Source organism: Myxine glutinosa, chromosome 2 (assembly GCF_964187855.1).
Source record: "Myxine glutinosa chromosome 2, kmMyxGlut1.1, whole genome shotgun sequence".
Classification (NCBI taxonomy): Eukaryota; Metazoa; Chordata; class Myxini; order Myxiniformes; family Myxinidae; genus Myxine; species Myxine glutinosa.
In genome coordinates this window covers 153,618,199-153,630,362 of record NC_136262.1, presented here as the reverse complement: position 1 = coordinate 153,630,362, position 12,164 = coordinate 153,618,199, and positions in this window count along the sequence as shown.

Sequence of the window (12,164 nt, the reverse complement as noted above, 5' to 3'; positions counted from 1 at the left end):
CTGATTGACCATTATTAGTTTGAGGAGTTCACTGTAATTGTGAATAATTTTTTTTTTCCTTCTCCTTTGCCGCGAAATTCAGATTTTTGCCACCAGAACTCTCCATTTAGGTTCTATTTTATTCGATTTGCTCTGGGCAGGGGGGGCCATGCCCCCACCAGGGCCTCACCCCTATACCTAAGCAGGGCCTGCGGAACCTGGACCATGGTTACAAAATATTCTCATTCCTTCAAGCAGGTTTGGTGTTGACAGCCATCACACACATGCACGCTTCTCCTTTTAGAAATGTAAAATTATAGGATGCCCCAGATAAGACTGAACGATTTGTATATTAAACCTAACAAAACATATTTCACATTTCAGAAAACTTTCTGGGTTTAAACTTTGTGCCATTGTCATTTGATTCCGCTTGGGTTTCTTGTTCCTGCTAGGTTTTGCCTTTCCACTGGTATAAATAAATAATGATAATTCACAATGTAGCGACACTCCAGTTTGAAAGGACACGCTCGGAGTGCATGGTGCTGCAGTGTCTTTTGAGGCAGGGACATGGCACAATCCGCATCAATTAAAAACAATTCGCAAAATACATTCTGGTGCCATTTAATATGAATTACCAGTTCCACCCAATGAATCTCAGAATAAGTGTGTTAGGGTTAGTTCTGCGCACCAAGGAGAAAGATGTAAAACTTTCAGGTTTTTGTAACATCTCCAAAATGTCTGTATGTCAGGTATCTTTGCAGATGAACGGGGTGAACGAGCTGAGTTTGGGGGATTCTGAAAGAACCAAAGCAGCATCCTGACAGTCTAATTGTGCCCATTGTGTGGCGACACCCCTGATTCGCTCACTCAAGGTTGTGTGGGGTCACCATGTTATCCGGTGACGATATCGGCCCATTTTCCTTCTCCGGTGGCTTCACAACTACAAGCTATCTGGCTTCTCTCGCAGTTGCAACAAACGGCAACATTCAATGAGGAAATGCTTTACCTTCAAATGTATGAGTACCTCTGCAGGGGTTCGAGATGTGCCCGGTTACGGATGCAATGGACTGACACCATCTCCAGACCTCACACCTTTACATTATTGGGTGTTGTGGAACCTTAAGAAATTGTTTTGTGGAACTCGGCCAACATCTCATACAATTGAATAACTTCAGGATTCTGAGGAAATGTGACAATTTCCGACTTTCCATGACGAATGCACGACAGGAGTTTCCAAGGAAATAGTGGACGCGCTGAATAACTTACATTCACATCATTTACTGAGTAGATGCCAAATCCTACTCTTGATTAATGCAAATTACAAGTGAAATAATTTCACATTTACGAGTAATTTAATTAATAAATCATCCGGGTTTGTGTGAGACACCCTGTCAATAGTTAAGAAAAAGATTTTAATGTTGCTCTTACTTTAATTTAATTAAAATTCATTTAATTTAATTGTTTTTTAGCCATTTAAGAAAGCGTTTGCGAAGGTTCCATAGTAAGCCCTCAATTGTTGTTGTTGTTGTATAGCCCCGAACAGTTCTCGAAGAGCCCGCGACATGGAGATGGCCGATCGATCTCCAGGAGCGATCCAGAATATACCCCGCATCCAGGATGGTGTAGCCCCACCTTCACGTAGTCAGCGCCACGACAGGGTTGGAGAGGGAGAGAGAGGGGGGAGAGAGGGGGAGAGAGGGAGAGAGAGGGAGAGAGAGAGAGGGAGAGAGAGGGGTGAGAGAGGGAGAGAGAGGGAGAGAGAGGGAGAGAGAGAGAGAGAGAGAAGAGGGAAAGGGCCGGTCCATGGAGACCAATCAGCTCTCTTACTGTGACTGCACTCCCCTGACTAATCCAGGCAGCAGGGAAACATGGGGAAGATTTGGCCCCCGACTTGCATTGCGGGATACAACCACCGCGAAGGTGTCCCCAATACGTAAGCCCTCAATTGAAGTAAATGCAAGCTGCACAGGAGCCAAGTTATCAGATTGGATATAAAATTGGCTGAAGAACAGGAAATGGGAAGTAGTGGGATGTCCACCTATTTATATAATAATACGCTAAGGCGTTGAATGCGGTCTATCCTTATGGAGCTAAAAATACTTTTTCCCCGATGGTTGCCCCCCTCCTCCTCCGCACCGACCCTCTAGGGTTCAAGGCAGATACAGGATGTCGTCCATGGTGAAAAGCACTCTGATTCTCCTGTCGCCTTCATCCTTGGCGTCTACATCGCTAAAAACGCCAACTTTGCTTCTCCGGGGGGAGGGAGTGCAACTGCACGCTCACATTACCCATGCTGGGCCAGCTGTTCGCATCATGCAATCTTCACGTCCCTTCGGCGTGCTGAGCAACAGTGTAGAATGTTGTCGCAAACTTTGCTTCTCCAGGGGAAGGTTATCCGATCATCTCTTCTTCTTCTTTCGTATGCAGCACAGGAGTGCAGGGAGCATCATTGTCCAAGGGTGTGGTTGTGCCCTGATGAATGCTCCTATTACCAATACACTGGTACTCATTTTCCCGACCTCTGGATGGCAGCCTGAGTCAACCACACTTTGTGTTAATTCACCGCCTGACCGGGGGTTCAAACTCAGGACCCAAGGATCCCAAGCCAGCTGCCCTAACCGTTAAGGTTAAGCCAACACCAGCTTTCTCCTTCTATAAAATAATACACTAAAGTTTTTCTGGCATGGTATATTTACCACGGGCTTCTGCTAGTTGCATATAAATCATGGAATTCTCTCCCCACCCTCCCCATTCTGTGCTATATCCCCCTCTGAACCCTCCACCCTCTTCCCTTCCACTTCCTTTCCTCCTATCTGCTCCCAAGCTTTATTCTAACCCCTTATCACCGTCTGTCAACGCTCTGTTTCCACCTATATCCTGCCCCTTCCCTTCCTTTTCATTGTTCATCACAACTTATCAACACAAACCAAATCACAAATTCATTACTTTAAAAATTATCCGAAGAACCTTCCAAATAGGAAACTCCAATTGTCTTTCCATGACAGATTTTTATTTATTTATCAAATATCTTCCTGCATCGTACTGTATTTTCTTTTCTACAGTAAACAAGGCTCGACATGGTATATGTAGTTGTAGAACAAGGATGTATTATAGGAGACATGGAACAAGGTATATAGGGGTACAGACCTGGGGTCACCAGGATGAGGTGCCAAATGCAATTAGAAGGGACCTTCAAACAGGCCTAGCTGTCCATCATACCGAACCTGTTAAAGAGGCCATATTACCTGGGGTCATTAAGGGGTCAGCCAAAAGGAAGTGATGACTCGCGTCAACATGCAGTGGACCAGGTGAGGCTGTAGATGACCCCCTCAAAAAAGGTCAATAGGCCAGATTATGTATACAGCAATAGCAACATGGTAAGGTTCCTGAGACGAGCTCAGTTTCTACCTTGGAATCTATAACGTCGACACTGATGAATCCTAATCCTGATTTGAATCTTCAGATTCTGGAATCCAATTTGTTGGTCAAATCGGTGAAATGTTGATTGTAGTTCATCATTTGAAATACGCACGTACCGCCCTCTCACGAGCAAGATTTCATTACGTGGCTGGTAACGAAGTTGATATTCTGTGTGAGATTTTGAAGTGTTGTATCGTCACATGATTGACTGGGGTCACATTGAAATATACGTCTACACCAGGCAGGGTGTAGTATGTAGGGGAATTGTGGGGGGGGGGGGGGGGGCAACAGGAAGTGGTGTGAGATTTGGTAGGGACAGGGGAATGATGATTTGGCAAAAGACGAGACAGGAGAAGATAAATGTGCTTGCCTGAGCCAACAGTTCTGATTGCTTTTTTTATTCATTCATGGGATGTGGAGATGCTGGCTGTAGCACAGAATTTTAATGTCTGTCATAATGGACAGATTGTTATGGGTTTTTCATGCCAATCCCAAATAAGATCGCCTTCAATATTTAAAAACATTTGAGGTGCGTGCCCATTGTTGCCATCAAATACACATCTCCTCCGCCTCGTGTGTGCGTTGAGCTTCCATTACAATCTGGGCCTTTTTCAGGTGGAAGAATGTTTAAGGTCAGGAGGTACGAAGGTTATATCTGTCTGATTATATCTGAGACCCAGACAGTCGAAGAGACCGAGTCTGCTGGGCCTAGATTCCCATCCCCAAGCAGCATTGTGTACATTTGTGGGGAGGTGACTGCATGAATGAGGTACGCTCTCTGGCGTCGGTTGGGAAGTGTGATGGGAGCGAGGGGTTGGGAGGTGGAAGTGGAGAGATGGGACGGGTGGTAATCATCGTACCTCAGGGAGTTGTGTCGGTGCTGGTGGGCAGGATGGATGTGGAGCTCCTGATTTCCCTTGAGTTGGGACTTTGGCTTTGCCCTGCGGACAGCACACTGTTACACCATCACCCAGCACCTCATTTCAGGATCCCCACCAAACACTGCCATGTTAGTAACGACCATGTCGGTAAATTAATCCCAAGGCCTTGCAAGGAATAAAGAGAAATAGAAACTGTGTGTGTGTGTGTGTGTGTGTGTGTGTGTGTGTGTGTGTGTGTGGGGGGGGGGGGGGGGGGGGGGGGGCGGTGGACTCTCGCTTGCTCGTTAACGACTCGGACACACCAGTTCGTCTGGGGGATTTTATCCTGGAATTCTTTTACTGTACAGTCAAGAATAATTAAAGTAATTTGGAAGTTTATTCAAACTATGCAAAACAGTCAAGGGCAAAAACGGTGGAGGCCTTAAAACAGGAAATAGAACACATTCTCAGGGTCAAGACCACCCTCCATTACAGCTGGCACCATTTTGTAGAAATAAAACATTTCTTTATAAACCTTATTTGGCCTGATTTCAGTTCAATTTCAATCACGTGACTACATCTTTTCTTCTACTATACTAGTTCCGACATCACAGATATAATACATCGGTTTGTAACAACATTAATTACCACTTTTCATGACAGAATAGTTTGTTTGAAATGGGCACAATTTTCTACAATCTTGGCCAACATAAAGTTACAACAGTTACTTTGTAGTCATTACTCAGGGAAACTTTGGATTTACTTACAAACATGTGTACATTTCCTCCAAAACCAACACGAAAATCTTCTCAGGAATCCTTCGCTGGAACATTCCAGAACACTATCACGTTTTTTTTTTTTTTTAAGGATACGAGCAGAGTACTCGTCCAACGGGCGATTTTGTTCGAAGCATGCAATACGTTCTTCTGACAAATTACCTTTATTTGGGCGGTGTATAGGCAACTGATCGTTGCCTCAATCGCTTCCAAAAATAAAAATAACCAGGGATACATGCATGAAGCAAAAATATATACAGTATATGTACTGTTTATAATTCAAACACCTCGCTGCATGCCCTAGAAAATGCGGGTACAGGAATACTGTACTGTACTGTAAAATTTGTAATCTCCCGCCTGGAGGCGGCGCTACACGATACACATTTACATGGAGGATTTGCATCGTCGTCCTCGTCATCGTCCCCCCCCCCCCCCCCCCCCCCCCCCCCAAGACCATGGGCAAAAATTTAAAATGCCCCCAATATATTAATTGGGGTCATGCTGATGCTACTGGCAAGCCTGGAGGTAGTCGGGCCACAACGGCAGAGGGAGTAGCGGGACAAACAAACAAACAAACACCGGTCCGTAAAATATTGTAAGGATTAGGCTGGTTAAATTTTTTTTCCTGTTTATCATCGCCGCCCGCCCCATAAAAGTCGTCCGCCCCTAATTATTTTTTTTTTTTTTTTTGCTCGCTAAGTCAGTAAAATCCGTTCCCTCTCAGTGGAACAGGTTCGAATTTTGTATGTGCTCACGTACTGTCTGAGCCAAGTTACATGTGCGCGACAGTGACAGAAAATGCCGTTCGTTGTTTGCCAAATTCGGCGAACGTCCAGTGTTCTAAAGGCCTGGGTTGGTGTCAAAGTGCCAGAAAACATCACTAGACGAACTGTATTATGAGCTCGTGCTTGATGGTAAGAAATATAACCGTTTTAATGTACGTTGTTGTTGTTGTTGTTGTTGTTGTTGAATATTTATTGTGTACGTGTTTCCCCCTCACTCGCCATTTACGTGGACCGCAAGCTTTTGCTTCTGATAAATGGGGTGTGCGCTTCCTTATTTTATTCATAAACAATGGTGGGAAATGTTGGACTCCAGTCCTGTTCTAAACTCAAATCTGTCGATATATCTGTCCTGGGATCCCAGATCTGTATTTCGAGTTTTCATTCCCGGGTGGTTCAAAATTCCAAACCAAATCCAGATTTGGAAAAAACAGAATTTCAGTACAAAACACTGAATTTGATCTGAGACTGATGAATACTTGCAATTATTAGTTGTGAAAGGGTGTGTGTGTGGGGGGGGGGGGGGGGGGGGGAGTGGGGGTGCTCATTTTTTCAATGTACAATGTTTTCCCCACATTTTTGTTGTTTGAACCTTGATGTTTGTGGCTTGGCTGATAGGTAAACAGTATGGTAGACAATGTACAAGTATATTTTATAGTGATTTTTCTTTTTCAGGTGTACCAATTGAGGACACCAATGGAGCGGTAAACATCTCAGTGGGAGATAAAAAGACTATGACCCATGTTGCAGCTAGAGATTCAACATTGGCAGATGTCATCAATACCCTTGGAAATTTCATTGAGTTCGTCATTACTGTCCTGGATCAGCCAAACCAACAGAAGACCAATGAACATAATGCTTTCGATATGTATGAATGCCATGGCAATAGCTGCTGATAGATACATGTATGGCAACCGGACATTATTCTTAAAAGCCGAAGTTTTGGTCCACCATTGTTATATGTATCAGCAAATATTAAAAGTAAACAGAACTCAATGTGACATCGGTTTCTTTATTTTCTTTATTTGAATCGTATCAGTGCGTACATACGAAGGTTTACTAGTTTAGAAATCATAATATGATTCATGTATGTCCGATCAAGTATATTTAAGAAAAAAAACATATTGTGCGTTGAATAATCCATTAAAATTTCACTGAAAAAAAAACAAAAAACCCTCCCTCCCGACCCACCTTTTTGAAAAAAAGTGATGATAAACAGGAAAAAAATTTAACCAGCCTTAGGCTACATGTATATTTGCTCCAGGATGGCTTACAACACATCTCCAAACAGGCTACTGCCAAAGGTCGGTGCCGCTCAAAACTGGATGTGGTCAACTCTCTTAAAGGGACACTTATATTTAGGTGCATAGTCAACATTTTACCACCTGGCTACATTTGTTTAAAATGGTAGGTACCACTGTCACACACATCCAGTGGCATTGACTTGGAGACGGTAAATTTAGAACCTGGGATTGATAATTGTCGATAAGGTAGACCTGTATGCGTTTTTACACAACTTCTCCATCCCAGTCCTGGGAATATTGCCACCCCATGAAGAAGACCTGGGAGGGAGTAGGCCATCATTTGTATAATTTTATTGTGCATTAAATGTTTTATTATTAAGTGTAAGTCAGTGACCTCTTTCTCACCTTTCAACGCCTCTTCTGGTTTATTTTATAAGATAGTTAATTAGAGAGTAAATGTTTAAGTGGTAAGGCCTGTCTTTGGGACATGGCGCATCCCGGAAATTTCTGGTGACGTGGGTCATAGTCGCCATTTTGTATCCATCTATAGCTCATTGCATTGAATGAGCACTGGGACACAAAAACTCATCATTTCTTTTAAAATGACAAGATACTGTGCCATTGGATGCACCAATCGATCAGAGAAAGGTTTCAAAATGTATGGATTTCCTGCAGATCCTGGAAGGAAAAAAAATTAGGAAAATATTAAAAGTTTGTCATTTGAGATGGAAACTGACTTTGGGTGGTTTCTGTGCCAGATAAGTTGTAGTCCCCTGTGTGTACATGTATGTGTGTTGCTGTAATCATATTGTAGACGTGTACTGTATATGAATAAATAGTTGATTATACAAATCATCCTCCTTTATCTTTTTAGTTTATTTCTCTGAAATAACCTCAGGGTGGGTCCTGATGTCTGTCTGTCCGATAACATTTGACCGAAACATCTTCTCCTCACAAACGACCCGTACAATGCATCAGGACAACATCTCATGGGGTTGTGATCCCCATGTGGATCTGCCCATTTAAAGAGGGTAAAAGAGGGGGTTAGCCCCAAATATTGGTATTTCATTCAAAATCTTATTCTCAGAAACCACGAGACAAATCCAGACCAAACTTACCACGAGGCATCAGGACAGTAAGGTGTCATGGGGCTGGGCTCCCCATCTAGATCCGCCCATTTAAAGGGGGGTAAAAGGAGGGTTTTGCCCCAAGGGGGTTTCACCCCAAATTCAGGTGTCTTTTAAAATTTTCCCAGAATCTGTGGGGAAATAACTATCAGTCCCCCACAGGGCAATTTATTCATAATATAATGGAACCTTCTCAAAAATATATGAAGTATATGTTGTGATCAATAACATTTGTTTCAAAAATTATGAAGTGCATTTCCAATGTGCCGCAGCATATAGCAGCACCGAAAGTAGGCCAAGAAGGAAGGCCGAAGGGTACCTGCAAGGGGGACATGGCTCGTGAGTGCCCACTACTGTTTTCAATTGCACAGTGCAATATTTGTGTTAAAATAAATGAAGAGTAGGGAAAAAAATAACCTCATCACTTATGGCTCATCTCCATTTTAATGTAGCTCTCTTATTCCCTCTTTTTTCTCCAAAAATTTTCTTTCCTGTTCCGTTCAATTGCAAAGAAAAACTTTCCCTATCCATACCTTCTTGAGGGGTGGGCAGGATGGCCTTGTCGGTAGACACACACAAGTCTCTTAGTCGTTTAGACTGGGTTTGAATCCGACCCAGCTATAAAGTGTCATCCCTGTGTTTCACAGGCAGGTTGATTCATCGACGTGTGTGCTGTCCCTCAGATGGACGTTAAGACAGGTGTCCTGTCTGCCAGCATTCGTTGGTCGATGTTAAAGATTGCACAGTGTCCTTCGCGAAGAGTAGACGAACTATCTCCGGCACCCTGAACAAATTACAAACTCTTGCCCTGACTAAATGCTGGGAAGGCAATGGCAACCACCCGGTATCACCCTTGTGAAGCAGCCAGAGCACACAATCAAGCATTCAATAAATCTTCTCAAGCTCTCTCTCCCTTTTTTCACTCAGAACTGTTATCTTTTCTAATTCTCTAATTTATTTATGGTGTGGGCATCTGGCATGCATGGTGTACCTCCATTTCTGTCTTTCATTTTCCTTCCTCCAATTATTTCACATTTCTGCATTCTGTCACTACCGATGTGTTTCTTCTACTCACTCGCTCTGTACACCTTGCATTAGGCACTCATCTGTGTGAACCATTACTTGTGCATTACACTTCATTTTGTCATGGTTTCTGCGATATACTTTATGGATAAATCAATCCAGGCTAAGTGTAAGGTTTATTCTGATGTGCTGAAAGAATTAAAAAAAAAAAAAAGTATCAAGTAATATCATCGACCTTTTGGGTGCAGAGAAACACAGCTAGATTAGAAAATGGATATGTCATGCTTCACATACAACAGGCACAGTACGGCGCGCCGTGCTAGATGGAAACAAAATGGCTTCAAATTGCAAATTGTCGCTACAACCAGAATATAGGAAATCTAAGCCATACTACCCAACCAGCTAATTGTGCCAGAGTAAGGAGTGAGGAAGAGGGGATTAGCCACGGTACAAAATATATTTACCCGACTAGTGCCCTACCTTCCCTCCCCCTCAATGCTGCTCCCGAAGGGATCGGATGTATCTAGCATATATAAATAAATATTATTTTACAGTTAAAAAGGTTAACCTGCAAGCAGCGCGACAGACTGTGGTCCACAGGTCAGTCATCCAATGCAATGCTCACCCATCCATTGGGATTCAATCCATGGACACATTTCTGGCTTACTGGCCTTCATCAGCATGGAGTTGAGATGCCTCTCAACAGTTTAGCTGTCAAGCTCTACCATAAATGTCAAATAGTAGCTCTTCATTAGAATGGTGACCGTGAATCCCAGTCTCACACCCGAAATTGCTGCAAGGGTTCTGCCCAACACGGGTGGGGTGCCTGCCAGGCATCCGCCCTTTTTCAGCTTCTATTACAACGTTTACGAGGATTTTTAAACAAGATTTTACAGTTTAAAAAAGGTACTTTTGGCTTATGCTGCAGTTTGAGAGACACAGAACCACTGCAAACAAGCAATACAAACTGCTTTCATTCATTAATTGTTACACGTCTTCATTAAATTATGACATTATAGAACTTACCTATCCACTCATTTTAAGTGGACTTGTTGCATGATGGTCTCACAATGGTAGTTAATTCAGTCTGTCAGAACAATGAGCGGCATTGAACAGAGGAGACCAAATGGACAATAAAAGCAGGCCGCATGTCCTTCTCAAATCAGAATTGAGGGTTTGAGCGTACTTTGAGAAGGTAGAGGGAGATTCCAATATTGTTCATTCTTCAACGACAACGACCATCAGGGTCGGCTTGATATTCAATGCGGTGACATGAATGCACGTCTCGTGATGTCTGACCGGGCTGACGTGGTGCGGTGCTGACCGGGCCGCCGTGGCGTGGTGCTGACGGGGCCCCCGCAGCCGTGATGCCCCCCCCCCCACCCCGCTCCCACCCCTCCCCCACAGAATTTCCATGTTTTAAACGTTTCCCAGTGTGTACCCTGGATTAGAATAGGTACACCGTATCCCTGCGTGTCATAAGAGACGACTAAGAGGGTTGGCGTCAGGAAGGGCATCCGGCAATAAAAACATTGCCTCAAAAAGAGAACCATGACAATTACAACTACATATGGGCAGGGTACAGCCCAAAGTGGAGATCGGTTTCTGAGGTTTTGGACATGGAATGTAGGGACAATGACAGGGAGATCAGGAGAAGTGGTGGAAGTATTGGCCAGAAGAGTGGACATATGTTGTGTGCAAGAGACGAGATGGAAGGTAAGTGGTGTGAGAATGGTGAAGGGTAGGCAGGGACAGAAATACAAGTTTGTGTGGCAAGGGTGCCTGGAGAGCGTGAATGGTGTTGGTGTCCTGTTTTCTGATGAGTTTGTAGACAGTGTGGTGAGTGTGACAAGAGTGAGTTATAGGTTGATGATGGTGAAAATGATGATTGGAAAGCTCTTGGTGAACGTCATCTCAGGATATGCTCCGCAGGTTGGTCGGAGCGATGAAGAGAAGGACAAGTTCTGGTGTGTGATAGAGAAGCTGATGAAAAACGTGAAAGATGAGGAAGTTGTTGTGGTAGGAGGAGACCTAAATGGACATGTGGGAAGGAGTATGGATGGTTTTGAGCGAGTTCATGGGGGTTACGGATATGGTGTGAGAAATGGAGAAGGTGAAAGGATTTTGGAGTTTGCTGATGGAGCTGATTTGTTGATTTGTAATACTCAGTTCCAGAAAGAGGATAATAAGCTTGTTACATACACGTCAGGTGGGTCGACGACAACCGTTGACTACCTGATGGTGCGTAGGCGAGATAGGGGGCACCTCCGGGACACAAAGGTGATCCCGGGGGAGGAGGCTGTTTCACAGGACCACTTGGTTGTCTGCGACATAAAGGTGAAAGGTGCGAGGAGAGCTCAGCGGGTGAAGTACCAACCGAGAATGAAGGTGTGGAGGTTGAAAGAGGCGACAGTAAGGGAGGCATTAAAAGAGAGGCTGAGTAGGGTCGAGGATGATGTGGGTGAGCTTGAAAGTGGTTGGATGTCAATGAAAGCTAGTCTGTTGGGAGCCGTTGGTGAGGTATGTGGATGGACAAAAGGACCACCGAGGCACTCGGAAACATGGTGGTGGGATGATGAAGTTGGAAAGAGGATTGACGAGAAGAGGAAGAAGTTCAAGGAGTGGCAGAAGGCGAAGGGTACGGGAGCAGAAACAGCAGAGCATGAAAGTTATAAGGCAGCCAGGAAGGCTGCAAAGAAAGAGGTAGCAAAGGCGCCGGAGGCATGTAGGAAAATGTTCGGAGAACGCTTAGATTCGGAAGAGGGTCAGAGAGCAGTATTCAGGATTGCAAAGCAGATAGCGAAAGAGAGGTGTGATGTGATGGGGGTGAGTTGCTTGAAGGATGATGTGGGACAAATCGTTGTTGACCCAGATGGAATTAAAGGAAGATGGAAAAGATATATGGAAATGCTGTTGAATACAGAGAATGAATGGGATGGCAACATAGAGAGTA